The 12,461-nt window shown below is 41.1% G+C and overlaps 1 protein-coding gene across 14 annotated transcripts in view; it reads right to left on the bottom strand.

The window, feature by feature from the left end:
* The window catches only part of PCM1 (pericentriolar material 1), an 83,042-nt gene extending 73,456 nt beyond the window's left edge, over positions 1–9,586 (bottom strand). For 6 of the 14 annotated variants that reach the window (XM_045821744.1, XM_045821747.1, XM_045821745.1 and 3 more), the window contains exons 1-2: positions 9,046–9,585; positions 7,629–7,696 (exon numbers count right to left, since the gene is read on the bottom strand). The gene's annotated coding sequence lies outside the window, so the exon portion shown is untranslated. Of the gene's footprint in view, positions 1–7,628; positions 7,700–9,045 lie in introns of all 14 variants that reach the window. The other 8 variants (XM_045821737.1, XM_045821746.1, XM_045821748.1 and 5 more) reach the window with 6 other exon arrangements.
* Positions 9,587–12,461: the final 2,875 nt, after the last annotated feature.

Here is a 12,461-nt window from a genome sequence, read left to right as displayed (position 1 = left end):
TTGAAAACAATTTATTTAGAGCTTTTAAGAGCCTTTCTTTAACTTAGATTCTTCATCTCAAAAAGAAACACAGAAAAATGATTTAAGTGACTATTTTCTCAATTCCTCCAAGGATGGTACATACCCAATACCAGTGCAGACACAGAGAAGGATTAATTCACAGTAAACAGCGGGGGTCTTACAGCATCAGAGTTTAAGTCTCTCCAAGTGAACAAGGCTGCCTTATACTCCAGCAGTGAGACAGTAAATAGATTAATAAGATTAAATAAATCAAATAAGCAAAACAAAATGAACTTAAAAGGGACAGATCTTACTAATTTGGGATGTAGAAATAAAATTTAAAAAGTTCAATGGATTTTATTCACATAAAAATGAATCCTAAGTAGCTGAAAATAAATAGTAAATGACAAACTGAGGGAAAAAACCTGAAATACATATGAAGTATACAGTTAAAATCTTTACTATAAGAATAAAAAGAGACTAAAAGAAACTCCCTCAAATTAAGTATGATCAATTTACAAAAAAATCAGTACACATAAAATGATAAAAATAATATAGTCCAACTGAAAATTAAAATAAGCGACTATTAAATTTGCTCAATTACATATATTGACAAATCCCCATGAAGGCAAAGAGAAACTGTATAACCTTTCTGGAAAGCATTTTAGCAATACTGTATCAAGAACTAAAACTATAATTATGTTTTGACTATAATTATGATAAATTAAAAACAAACTAAGTATCAAATAATAGCCTCAATACTATTGGGTCCGAACACCCTTCAAAATATGTAATTATGAAGGCTGAACAATACTGCCTGCTCTTATCATCAGAAGGTTCATATCATCATCAAAAGAGGAAAAAAACAATATGCAAAACTGCATACAGATTTTAAGAAAATACAATAAAATGCTTGCATGCAAGCAATTGTTAGTTACAGGGATAGGAACATGACTAATTTTCCTCTTTTCCCTGTCTTATAAATTTTCTGCAATAACTGATTCCCATACAGAGATATGTTCAGTGAGCTGAAATGATTCATTTAAACTATTTTGCCACTATTATTTTCTAGATGAATCCATATAATTTGTAATATTAAGTAGGAGCTCAAAAAATACATATGCAGTACAAGAATGCCACATTTAAAAGTACTAAAAGCAAGCTGTCCTAAAATGTAAATTAGAATGGAAAATTTTTAAAGTTATTGAAGTAAAAACTCTTCCTTAACAATTTCCCCCTCAAGACAGAATATATTACACTTTCCTATCAGTAAAGTAATAAACTCAGTTTACTTTAAATTTTTTAACACTGTAAGTGAAGCCCTGACCGGCGTGTCTCAGTAGGTTGGGCGTCATCCCACAAAGCTGGTCCTTTCCCGGGTCAGGGCACCTGCCTGGGTTGCAGGCTCCCCCCAACTCCTCCCACCATCAGGCCATATGCGAGAGAGGCAGCCTGACGTTTCTCTCCCTCTCCCTCCCTTCCCGTCTCTCTAAAAAGAAATAAAAACCTTAAAAAAGAAAAACAGACTGTATTTTAAAAGACAATGTTTTATGTACTATGATACATTTCAAAAATGAAAAGCTTTTAAGGATCTATTTTTAAGCTAGTGACTGAATAATATTAAAATAAGATTCTAAAACAATTTGAATATATTAAAATTAGTTTGGGAACAACGGATCAAATATTTCTAAACCTTTCTAAGAATACCACTTCCTAAATAAAATTTATTTAGTTTATTAAATAAACAACTTTGTCCTATTGTTATATTGTGATTGGCATACAATGAGGTAGAATATTTAACATAATAACAAAATGCATTTAAAAGGCACAGGCCTACAGGAGTGAAATTATTAGTACAAAACTAAAGAAATAATTGCATGTGGATCAATTCTCAATGTTAACTTTAACAGTCAGCTCATCTCTCTAAGAAAGTATCTCCCCTATAAAAGGTAGAAAATAAAGCCGAGTTATTTCTCTCTTCATGCCAACCTCCATAACCACCTCAAAGTCACCATTAAATATATAGGATTTGTCTTGTAAATTTTATTCTGTAGACAGTATATACTAATATAAACTATTACTTAAACAGTAATTATTATTATAAACTATTACTTATATAGAAAGACCTCCAATAACCACAATACTAGGTATGTAGACAAGAGGACCAATACAAGCAAGATTCCCATAGCAGGATCAGTAGGAATTGGTGACTAATACTGGATGATGAGGGAGACGAGGCAGTGAGGAAAGAATAAAAAGATGACTCCTAGAACAACTTGCAGCTTAAACTGGGTATATGATGATACATTCAAAGTAATTTGAAAAGAAACAGGTTTCTGTTGTTGAGAAAAAATGATGAGTTCCGTTTTAGAAATGTTGAGTTGGAGATACCTATGGTACACCCAAATTAAATTTGTGTAGCAAACAAATACTAGTCTCTCAGAAGTGAAATCTAGGCTGGAGAGAGACTGCAAGTCACCCACTCAGACCTGAAGTGCAAAAGAAGGTTCAGGGAGAGATGAAGAGTAAGAGGAAAAAGACTGGACCTTGAAGGACACTGGTATTTAAGATACACACAGAGGGAAAGACTTGAGAAGGTTCAAAAAGACCGGAAGGAAGCCAGGAACATGTACTAGAAATGGGGAAAGAGAATAAAAACAGAAGATATAGTAAAAATGCCAGACACTACTTTGTCGTGGAAGAAAAGTACTGAGAAGTGTCCACTGGAACTCAGCAACAGGTCCCGGATGATGACCTTCTTCAGGAAGAGCAATTTCAGCAGGGGGGCGAGGGTCAATTCCACAACTGCCATCGAATGGGAGGGGGAATGTAAAGCAAGTCGTCAGGGAATTGTTTTAGGGAATCAGCCTGTGGAGGAAAGCAGGTGATGGTCATGAAGAAAGTTTTGTTAAAAGGGAATTATCTTGAGTATGTTTAAAATTTGCTGGGAATGACTTAGGACAGAGGAGATACTGTAGATGCAGAAGAGAAAAGTGGTGAGAAAATGGTGTTGGTCTCTGAGAAAGTGGAAATGACTGGAATCCAGGGCACAAGAAAAATTAGTTTTAGACAGGCAGAGAAACATCTCTTTTTTGAAACAAAAGGAAAGAAGAAAGTGGACCTGAAAGTCTGGGTAGCAGATTTTGAGGCAGAAAGTTGAAAGAGTTCGTAAGTGCCAGGAAGGAGAGAGACTGCTCATCGACCGGGAGAGAAGGAGAGGTGGCAGTGTCTGCCGGTAGAGGAGCAGGGAACAGAGAGTGGCTGGCGGCAGCAAGGACCCAAGTGAGAGCGGAGAGCATTCACCGACGCCACACCTGCAGTGTGAACTCTTCCCCCAGCAGCGCTCGTCGGCCTTGGTGTAAACACTCCACTGACCCCGTCCCAAGGCTGAGATTTTGCCAGGCAGGTGTATGTACTAGAGAGATGACGACGTGGAACACTGAAGCCGTGGAAAACCCGTGACAGTGATAAATGATGGTATGGGGAGCTTAACGGGGAAAAGTAAAAACTGTTCTACTTTAAACAAGCACTTCCAGGCATCCTGTGACCTACTAAGCAATCTTGAAAATATTACTTAAAAGTTTCATTTAGCTATTTTGACAGCCTTATTTCACTCTCTTATCTTGCAAAGATATGAAATGCAAAAATACTATGACAATTTATGAGCTACTGTCAGTGACTGACCGTTCTACGAACATCCTGCTGCAGAATCCTCACTCTGCGTGTGCCCAATCTGCGGCCCGTGGTGGCCACACGCAGCCCAGGGTGGCTGTGAATGCGGCCCAACACAAAATCGTGAATTTACTTAAAACAGTGAGTTCTTTTGTGATTACATGTCACAATCTATTTAATGTTGGCCCAAGACAGCTCCTCTTCTTCCAGTGTGGCCCAGAGACACCCAAAGAGCGGCCACCTGCAACAGCATTAATTACCACAAACATACCTATGACTAAGATTTACTTTTGAAATAAGACAAAGAAGAAATTCAAAGAAATTTAGGAATGAAGTAAAGAAAAAAGATTATTTTCCTAAAATCTTTAAAATTCAAGTATTTTTCAAATGGCACTAAATTACTCATAATCACCTCTGGAAATACCTTACTTCTCAACTGATTGCTTTAAATCAAGTTTTTAGAAATACCCAAATAAAATAATGTGTAGAACACAGTTTTAAAAAAATCTACTCAGGGTCACAAATAACCAAAGTTGATACTTTATACACCAGTACAAGTTTTCTAAAAGTTGTATTATTTGGGGTAGTTCTTACCCTGATGGTAAAAAGGAAATATGCCATGCACTATTATAAATCTTAACACAGTGGACAACTAAGCACTTTTAATGGAAACTGAGAAGAAAATGCCTAAGTATTTGGTATTATGTACTGTTGATTCAAAGTTTCATTTGAGAAACTTCTCAATTTCTTCCCTGTACTTAAGATGATTAAGCATCAGAAAATTATATAGAATCTTTTTCAGTTTTGCTGAGTCTTTCTAAAAATTTCAATAATTTTCTAGAACTTAAAATATCTCTATAATTATCCTCTTCAAATTAAAAAAACTCAAACCCTGGCTGGGTAGTCAACTGGTTAGAGCATCGTCCCAATATACCAAGGTTGTGGGTTCAATCCCAGGTCAGAGCACCTACAAAAAGCAACCAATGAATGCATAAATAAGTGAAACAACAAATCAATGTCTCTTTCTCTCTCTCCCTGCTCCTCCCTCAAATCAATAACTTTTTTTTAAACTCAAAATATGGCGGGGGGGGGGGGGTACCAGAGTGCAACACCTAATTTGAAGTAACAGACATTTGATTAGAACTCACTATGTACCAAGTATGCATTAGGTCTACCTTTACAGTTACTCTATGTCGAACATTTTCACACCAATAAAATTTAGCATATCCCTGCTTTCTACAAAAACAACTTAGAATTCTGAAGTCAATTAATTTTCCAATACACAAAGTTCTGCTTCTAAGACCTCTCCCGCTCTGTAATTTATGCCCAAAATCTATGGCACTTTTTTGCCATGGATTACATACACCTCTCTAGGCAGATCAGGCCACGCTGCTGCCCTCCTCCTTCAATCCCTAGCATCAAGGCCCCTTCATCCCATTCTCACTGGTGACGGCTCTACCTGCCGTCACTTCTACTGGACCACTCCAAACACAACTCCCCAAACACTCCCCACCTGTTCCCCAACATTCCCCCTACTTCTTCAGCTTCAGTAAAATTCCAAATCCCTCTGAAAGCACTATGTCCTTGAAAATTCTTTCTAAAACAGTACTACTCTTCTAGGCTCAGAGATTCATGGGGAAAGGACATCATTTGCAGACCCTTATTATTTGTTTACCTCTCCTCTTTAGAACACATTAGCCAGCAAAAACACCACCCTCCCCACCTTAGGCACTCTTTCCCACTGTGTCCCCCACAAGAGAATCTTGAGCTTACAAGTAGCTCATGGTTTCACTCTGCACTGCATGCCCTGCTCTCATGACCTGAACGTGAGCAATGATTTTCCTAAGACTGGCCTCAGTTCCAATGTCCATCTCATCTTCTCTATGCCAATATTGTTTTCACTCTGAACTGGTAATTTGTTCAAGGTCCTGAACTTCCAAAATCCCTCTTTCTTACCCTAAGTTTTTATATTTTACTTCTCCCTCTCATTGGCTCTTGGCCCTGTCACTTCTCTCTCCAGAATTCCACTCATCCTGGCTTTCTAGACACAACCCAAGTAGGCCATTCCCAAAACGCCTCGTGTTAGCATCCTTAACTTCCTCACCTATTGGCCTATTCTGTCAACTCAACTGTTTGTCTCTGCTTCTATCCCCAATCCGTGAAGCAGTGGGCAAACAGTTATAAAATGGCACAGCCTGTGTCCATTAGCATGGTATACTATACTGTATACACACACACACACACACACACACACACACATTTTCAAAATGTAAATTCACTCCATGAGGTAAGGAACTGGGTCTGATTTGCTCACTGCCAAATCTCCAGTACTTTAGTCATTAGGTAGCACATGAAGGCACTCAATTAAATTTGTTAAGATGAATGCACTGCTATGTACCCCTTATTTGCCTCTCACTTAATTTCCTAGAATGATAATTCCAAAAACTTTGTATGTTTTTCCACATCTCAAATAAACCTGCCCTTTCATAAACAAATAGCCAAATCCCCTATCAAGAAAACCAAGTTCTTCTCACATGAATTGGCTCAACAGCCATATGTTTTTGTTTCATCTTATCCATCTTCCCTGTGTTAAAAGGGAAATTATTTTACTTTATACCTGACTTTACAATTCTTTTTATTCTACCAAACTCCTACTATCTATACACTTCAGTGGTAAGAACTGTAATGCACTCACTCACATTTGACCCTTCCTGAGTTCCATTTTTCTTATCCTATTGTGTTACAGTCTTCTAATTAAAAAATACCACTGAAAATTATAATCTAAGATATAAATCCACTGTCAATCTGTACTTTCTCACGAGGGTCATCTCATTCCATAAAGAAACGGAAGATCTAGCTGGCTGCTTTCCCAGAAAGCAAGAACATACTAAACAAATTTGGAAAATGAGCTGTCTTCAAATTTTATCTGAATTAAATATGGACTCAGATTTTTCCTAGAAGAGCAATTATTTCTAAAACTTTCTTAACAAAACTTTCTTCTAATCCTCATGTTAGTCATTTAATTTCTAAATTGTCCCTGGCAAACTTAACTTTCCCTCAGTGAGGTTAAACAGACTTTCTTCCACTGCTCAGAGAGTATCTCTACATAACCAGTACTGGATAATGTACTATGCACAGAAACTAACATTTAAAATAATTTTAAACAGCTAAAAGAAAAAAAATTTAAAACTTTAGTCAATAGTATATATAACAAGCTCAAAAAATAGCTTGTGAATAAAAAATAAAAGTAATTAATAGTAAATGTGAAAGAGATTACTTAAGAACAAATGGATTTGGCTATCCAAATATCTATTCTAGGACAAATTCAAACTCAAACGGTCTGAAGAAATTCCATGAGAAGAAAGACATTTCAAAGGTGTTACACAAACTATTCCACATTTCAATAGTTAGAAGGGACAGGGCTCCTCCAAACAGAAGCATGAGGTCAGACTGCAGTGGAATGCGGGAGGGCAGGCACACGGGCCCGCAAACCCGGACTGTCTGTCTACCAGGCAGAGAGGGCCCTCCACCATGCCCTGGTATTTATAGTTCCTTATCTTTTTAGTCCTCACCCAAGATATATTTATTGATTCCAGAGAGAGAGAGAGAGAGAGAGAGAGAGAGAGAGAGCGAGAGAGAGAGAGGGAGGGAGGGAGGGAGGGAGGTGGGGGGAAGGGGAGGGAGAGAGAGAGAGAGAAAAGATAGACATCAATGTGAGAGAAACAGGGGTCCGTTGCCTCCAGCACACACCCAACCACAGACACGGCCCACAGCCTAGGTATGTGCCCTGGCCGGGAATCAAACCCGTGACTTTTCTGTGCATGGGGGATGACGCTCTGACCAACTGAGCCACACCATCCAGGGCATGCACTGGTATTTTGTTAGCTGTCTCCACCTTCAAGTCTTCTTCAGCTATAATTCGAAGGACAGTAACATACATAATGATGTCAAATTACCTGCTTGGAAACTAGTTTTTGCAGCACAGAAACAGCTCTTTTTCTGCTTCACACTTCAAAGTTGTTTTCTGCTTTTAAGAAAAAAAGACTTTATTAAATTCTTTACAATATGAAGCAGAGAATAACAAATACTATATTTATACCTAAAACATATTAAGTCAATAGAAAAGAAAAATTCAATTTATCAGTATCTTAGACTTAATTTACTTTAACCCTTTCAGACGACAATGTGGTGTACATATATGTTTAAATCCTCCAAACAATAATGTGCTGCCTTACTATCTACTTTGGAATATAATAAAAAGAGGCTAAACCCAATTATCACGTAAAGATCCATGCCAAGTTCACTCTTCAGATTGATGAAGTCATTCATTTCCAATAATTCAAACTATTCCAGAACTCTACCCGATGAGGAAAAAAGAGGTTTATTTAAATGCTACCTATTTCATTAAAAATACCCTTATCGTTGTAAAAACACAAGGTTGGCCTTCAGTTCAGAAACTCAGTAGTTTCACGGCTTCCAGTGGCTCTCACCGTGAAGGTGCTAGGGAAAGAAAGAAGCAGGTGCACCCCAGCTCTACAACACCCACTCCAGTAACCCGAGAATACCAGGAGGCGGAGTCTGGAAAACAGCTATGGGGCAGGGGTGGTGGGGGCGCCCAGAAAGCCCGGCTCCTTCCAGCGCCAAAACACGACCTACCACCCGTAAGACAGGCGACACAGACCTCAAACTCGTCCAAAAAAAGTCAATAAATAAAAATGTGTTTTTCAGACAAGGCGCGCTCCTGAGCAGTGGGCCGCGGGAGGAAAAGTTTGGAGGACCCGCCTCCCTACCCGGGCCTAGCTACCACGTAATCCCCAAACACCCGTTTTTGCAAAGCAAGCAACGTTTCCCAAGTCGCATTTGGCGTTTAGTTTTCCCCATCCTACCTGGACCTGCAGAAAAGGTGGGAGATGCAGAGCAATGACGGGGGGAGGTAGTAAGTTAACACCCCTTCGCAAGAATGAAGCACCTCTTAGCCAGCCAAAGTCAGAAACGCCCCCCGCAACCCTTCTGCTCTACAAACAACCGCGACAGCAGAAATCGCGCTGCTCACAGCCCACCCCGAAAGCAGCGTCGTTTCTTCCCCGCCCTTTTCCACCCCGAATTCTGGATTGAGACCCCACAATAAAACTTGAGGATGGGGTGGGAGGGGACGCAATGACGGAGACTAGGGCCACGGAGGCCCCTTGCTTTGGAGAACTAGACCCCCTGACTCTGGGAACTAAACCACAGCCCGGCTCCTCTTCCTCCACTCGAGGAACATTCCTAGGCACCCGGGACGCAGGGCGGCCTCCAGCCCTGGGCCGGAAAAAGAAAGGGGCGGGGAGGCAAGAAGGGGGCTCCACCGTCGCTAACGCGTCCCTAGATGCTCACCCCGAGATGGCGTCGGTCGGTCCGGACGAGGGGCGGACCGCCTGAAGTAGGCAGGGAGAAGACCCAGGAGCCCACAGCGAGGCCTGGGCCCGAAGCCAGGCCTCCCGGGGCTAGACTCCCAAAGCGGTTGATCTCCCGCCCCTGGCGCCGCGCAGCCCTCGGTTGCCAAGGGCTGGGGACGCGCACGCAATACCTGTAAACGAAGCAGCCGCTCCTGCCAAGAGCGGAGTAACGGTCAGACCCCACAACCCGCCACCGACCGTGTTCCTCCCCCGGAGACCGCAGCAGGGACAGTCCGCAAGTTCCCTGGCTGCCGCGGGCCCAATGGCCGCCTTTCCTAACTCAGCCAGTCGGCGCCAACCGCCGCAGCCACCGCCATCTTAGGATCTCATTGTGGTGGGAGAAAAGGGGAGGGGGGACTGCAGAAGGGGCTACGCGCCCCGGGAGACATGCGTCGTCTCCGCGGCAACGGCCGCGCGCAGGCGAGAACTCGCCGGGACGCGAGCCGCAGTGCGATCCACGCGCAGGACTGCAGTCACGTGACCAGCCGGAGTCTGGGTACCACCCCTGGCTCCTGGGTGGCCGATTACGCCAAAGAATAACCAGAAACTACATGTCCCAGAATGCCAGTGGACCGGGTTTGGAGCGTCCGCTGGTCCACAAAGTGGGAGAAGAAACAAATCCCAGCATGCTGTGCGCCTCTCGGCTGGTGTGTAGATGAGCTCAAGGCCTGCGGAAGTGGACAGGCCACCCTGGGCAGCTGGAGATAGAGCGGGGGCGCATTCCTGCTTTCCGTGGGGGTGTTAGCTCCGGATGGTGCCGGATGGAGAAGAAAAGACGAAAGTCCGGGATCGCGCTTGTAGTCCCTGTCCACCCACATCCCGGTCACGAAGAGTTGGAAACAAAAGGGCCCTCACAGGCTAGTTCTAGTTTTACATCCACGGGAGTTCCCTGGTCGGAAGCCATATCATTAGTGGGAGAATTATAAATGTAAATAATCAACGCCACCTCCGATTAATGTCCTACTTTTATTTTAGAAGAACCAGATGATTTACACCAGAATGTAGTATCGAGACATTTTCTCTACAACTACACTGAATTCTTTTAATTTACACTTTTCTTTCAGCAGCAGCCTTTTTTAAGGTTAGTAAATTGACAGGTTCGTAAAACAAACCAAAAAATGCGACAGAGGGACAATTAAGGCTTTCAGTGTGCCTACCGGAAAAAACTAGTCAATTTTACTTGAATGCAAGGGCATTCCATTTATGAAGTTTGTAATCGTGGATTTTTTGTTTCAAGCAAAAAAGGAGGGCTGAAGAATGGACATCAGGGTTCCAACAACAAACTTCACAAAATCAATTAATAGAACTCGATCTCAATGCATAATTCAGGTGAACGAAGCTCCAGCCTGCGGTAATTTGCAACTGTATCCAGGTTCAGTCTCGGTGCAATGGTCTTTGACACTTTTTTTGTCATACATTTTTTAGTACTTTCCGTGTGTCTCACATTGCTGATTACTTAGGTAACAAAAACATTGCTCTTGAAGAGCATATGTTTTAGTGAATGATGGAGAAACAGGCTATGATGTAAATAAATTCTGTTTTGTAAGACAACGAAGTGCTGTGGGAACTCAGAGTGACTAGTGAGTGTGTGTTTTCTGTTCAGCGTGGCTTGGGCCCTTCTAGTTCCATCACTCAGTAGTAGCTCTAAAGTCTTGGGCAAGTTGCTTATCCTCTCAGAGCCTCTATTGCCCCGCCTGTAAAATGGGCGGGGCGGGGGGTAGTAATAATAATGCCTAGCTTGGAGGGATTTTTTAAAGTGGTATTTATTTTGTATAAGGCGGGATTAAGCATTTCACCTGTTGTGATTTTCTTAATCTCACGACTATCCTGAAGGGACTGAGTGTGCATTCGTTTCATTTTACAAATGAGAAGTTAAATAAATCCCCAAGGCTCTTGACTCCAAGTGATGGAGCCCAGGCTTAATCTGAGTTGTACTGACTCCTTGGAGAGATTTTTAGATTAACTAAGAAAATGCCTGGGAAAAAGTACTAGCATATGATAAGATTTCAAAATATTAGCTGTCATTATCAAAATCATAACCATTTTGTTTTATATGGGGGGATGTGCAAAAAATCATTTTTCCTCCTATCTTTTAAATCCTTCATTGGGCTAATAAATTTAATAAATTGACAGATGAACAAAAGAATATGTCCAAAATTTATTTGGATATACATGGGGGGGCGCATAAGAATATGAGACCCAAGGAAACATTGGGCCGTTGAGATTTATATGCCATTGGGGACAAAGGAGAGGGAGGCAGTGGTGTAGAATTTCAAAGGGAAAGCAGACAACTTAGAGGTAGATAGAAAGAGCAAACATGTAGTAAATGCTTGCCGGCCACCCAGAAACGAGTATACAGGAGGAAGTTCAACAACCAGGCTTTGCTGGATTTCTGGGGGTGGGGATGGGGGTGTCTACCACATTTAGTTTATATTATGATGCTTTAATTAGGTTTTTCCTCTTTAAAAAAATTTTATTGATTATTTTTAGAGAAAGAGAGAGAGGAAAGGAGAGAAACGTCAATTTGTTGTTCCACTCATTCATGCCTTCATTGGTTTCCTCTTGTGTGTGCCCTGGCCTGGGATTGAACCTTCAACCTTGGTGTAGTGGGACTGTGCTCTGACCAGATGAGCTACAGGGTCAGGGCTAAGCATGTTTTTCTATCTGAATTCCTTCAGGTAGGTAAGGAGGAAGGTCAAAGTTTCTCTCTGAATCTTGTTTTCTTAACAACCAGCCTAAAATCAATATCCTAAAAGGTATATTTTGGGGTAGCAAAACTTGGGTCATATATATATATTTTAAGCATGTAGAAGCTATTATCATTGAAACAATTCAGATTAATTCAAAAGCATTACTGAAATCAGTATGGTGGTTATGTTTCTTGAATTTATGGACCCTGAAAAATGTAAATAGTATTATGTTTGTTTGGTGGAGGGAGGAGTCTGAGACATTTTTACATTAAAAAGGGGTCTGCAAACTCAAATATGGGCATTACAGATATTAGTAGGGGACAAAGGAAAACAAAGCCCAAACCTACAAAATTATCCCAGACTTTCAAAAAGTTACCCAACTTAGGAAACAAGCCTTATGTAAATGAATCAGTTTAGTATGAGCATATGAAAATGGCAAATAAATGAAGCAGATAGTAAGTGCTTTAGGAATTAAGAGAAAATACTGATATATTGCCTCAAAGATACTGATCGTTCCAGGATCTATGTAGGATGAAATGGGGCGCAGAGGTCTGGGGGAAATGAAGATGGAGAGCATGAGAGGCCCCTCATGTAATGCAGTAGTTAATTAACTTTCAGGCTAGTGGCAACGTTGAGAACAAAACAGGGAGAACAGAGGAGGAGG

This window comes from Phyllostomus hastatus, unplaced genomic scaffold (assembly GCF_019186645.2).
Source record: "Phyllostomus hastatus isolate PE091 unplaced genomic scaffold, TTU_PhHast_1.1 phas_scaffold_46, whole genome shotgun sequence".
Taxonomy (NCBI): Eukaryota; Metazoa; Chordata; class Mammalia; order Chiroptera; family Phyllostomidae; genus Phyllostomus; species Phyllostomus hastatus.
The sequence above is the reverse complement of the archived record's forward strand: the minus strand, read 5'-3'. Positions and strand labels throughout refer to the sequence as shown.